Below are 2,189 nucleotides of genomic sequence, written 5' to 3'. Positions count from 1 at the left end.
AGCAATACACCTGCAAGCTTGGGTGGCTGAATTGAGAAGGAGCTACATGTGTTCTTGTTCGAGAATCCGCATCCCGTCGAATCAGCTGTGAGGGTGAAAAGGGCTTACGACGAATAGGCTCTTTGATGGGGCATTACTGGGCATATATAAATATCATACATAAGAGAAGAAAAAGGGTAAGTAAAAGAAAGGCATTGCGTCCTTCTCTTTTCCAGTACAAAAGTTCCTATTTTGTGCCCGAGACGAAGGATGGATTGATTGCCCGACTATCGGCAAGAGTTGACTGAATTCCAGGAACTCCTGCAACGTTCTGCGCCTTTTTATTTATAAGTTTTTAATATATCTTTGCTCACTTTCTTTGTGCAAGTAATCTTATTTTGCTTCGAGCACAGGGCTTCACAAGTCAAGTAACGGATCCCATTACTGTAGGGCTTCCAGCCCAAATGCTCCAATAGAGCTCTTCCCGCCTTCCAGATAAAACCTAGTGAAAACTTGTTTTATAGGTTGGTTTGAATGGGGGGTTGCTCCTATCTTGACTCGATGCTTGGTCACTAGCAGACTTGTCCCTCCGCCTCCGCGGATTCGTAGACCCACTAAAGTCAAGGTAGGTCAAAGAAAGGACTATCTCCGGTGGATCTTCTAACTTCAGTCTGTGGTCGTAGAGAAGGAAAATAGCCTCATTTCGGGGCTGGAGAGGTCGGAGAAGCCTCTGATTGACATAGTTTCCTATGGCAAACACCCTCCTCTTGCCCGCACCAGACTCAACTGAATGCGAGAACCCGCCAGGATAGCAAAATAAGTCACCAGTACTGTCAAACTCCATAAGAATACTAAATGGAATTGTAACATAACTATTGGCTGATATATTGGATAGCCAATCATTCCATTCATCACGAGGTGGTAATGGATGACCATAAAAAAGGCTGCTGATCCTTTCGATGTAAGCTTCTGCGTCATTCCTAATGCTAATGCAGGGTTAACAGACATCGATAAACGGAGCATAGCGAACCAGAGTCACTGTGATGTAAAATTGGCAAATATGCCTCTTTCACGGCGAGACTGACCAGGTCGCTTACGATCCGTTGGCAGAGCCTTCCAAGTCGGTTCCCACGAGATTCCCTGGTAAAGGGGGCGTGAGAGGGCTTGATATAGGTACCGATTGGCTAGTTTACGTATTAACCCTCGTAGCCAATCTCTGACTTCTGAAAATTTTTGAACGTCAGACATAGGATCAGTTATGCTAGCAAACAAAGACGGAGAAATCCGTTTTGCTAACTTAATCGCTCTAGATAAACTAAAGAACGATAAGTAGAGTTTAACTAGCATATCAGCTTTGTCATCCCTTTTATATATAGATTTGTTGTCTATGAAAGGATGGTATGATCCTAGGGTAACCTGATCTAGTGAGTGATACAGGTACAGATAGTTTAGTATGAATATCAGACGGGGTAATCCCACCGAACGCCTGTTGAAGTGTTACTGCGCACTGCTTCAGATATAAAGCAGTAAACAGAGCGCCGCTTGATATCATATCTTACCCCACCCAGGTGGCTTCCGCGTCACCCCCAGTTGCTCCATTCTGGATCCCTGAGTGATAGAATAGCTATAAGCTAGCCCACCAAACCTCACCTTGATGAGTTTCACTATGAAACCGGGGGGTGCCTATTTGACTAACATAGGGCTCTGCCTTACCAAGCAGAGTGAGGTTAGAAACTAAAATTTTGTGATAGGACTGACCCTGGTGAGAACCAGCCTATCACGCCACCGGGATTGGTTACCCGGTTTACCCCTATCCGTATCTACATCTACGTCCTGATTGAGTTACATAGAAACTAAGAGAACTTGAAAGCAAGAGATCCAACAGGAATTAAATTAATATTAATTTATTAATAATATAGTTCAAAATCCCCCGAACCTCTGATCCGATAGCAGCTATAATATGCATCTACGACTAGCTACAGGAACTAGATGAAAACTTCTACAACAGGGTATCGAAGAATGCATTCTGACATCGAGTCCTCAATCAATGTAGATGATTCAACAAGGTAGACCGAAGCAACTCGTCGATCAGCTATCACCACATCGTTGCCGAGAATGGCATAGCGATCAAACTAGTGCTAGTGACTGTCTACGGCTACGGCTTATGCCTTCACTCGGGGGAAGCACCCATCCAAAAAGCAGGTCTTTGA

General features: G+C 44.3%; 1 protein-coding gene across 1 annotated transcript in view; it reads left to right on the top strand.

Annotated features, from left to right (window-relative positions):
* The window catches only part of LOC101506700 (syntaxin-112), a 13,646-nt gene that overhangs the window by 2,009 nt on the left and 9,448 nt on the right, over positions 1-2,189 (top strand). The gene's annotated exons all lie outside the window — the stretch shown is intronic.

Source organism: Cicer arietinum, chromosome 8 (assembly GCF_000331145.2).
Source record: "Cicer arietinum cultivar CDC Frontier isolate Library 1 chromosome 8, Cicar.CDCFrontier_v2.0, whole genome shotgun sequence".
In the NCBI taxonomy this organism is placed as follows: domain Eukaryota; kingdom Viridiplantae; phylum Streptophyta; class Magnoliopsida; order Fabales; family Fabaceae; genus Cicer; species Cicer arietinum.
The sequence above is the reverse complement of the archived record's forward strand: the minus strand, read 5'-3'. Positions and strand labels throughout refer to the sequence as shown.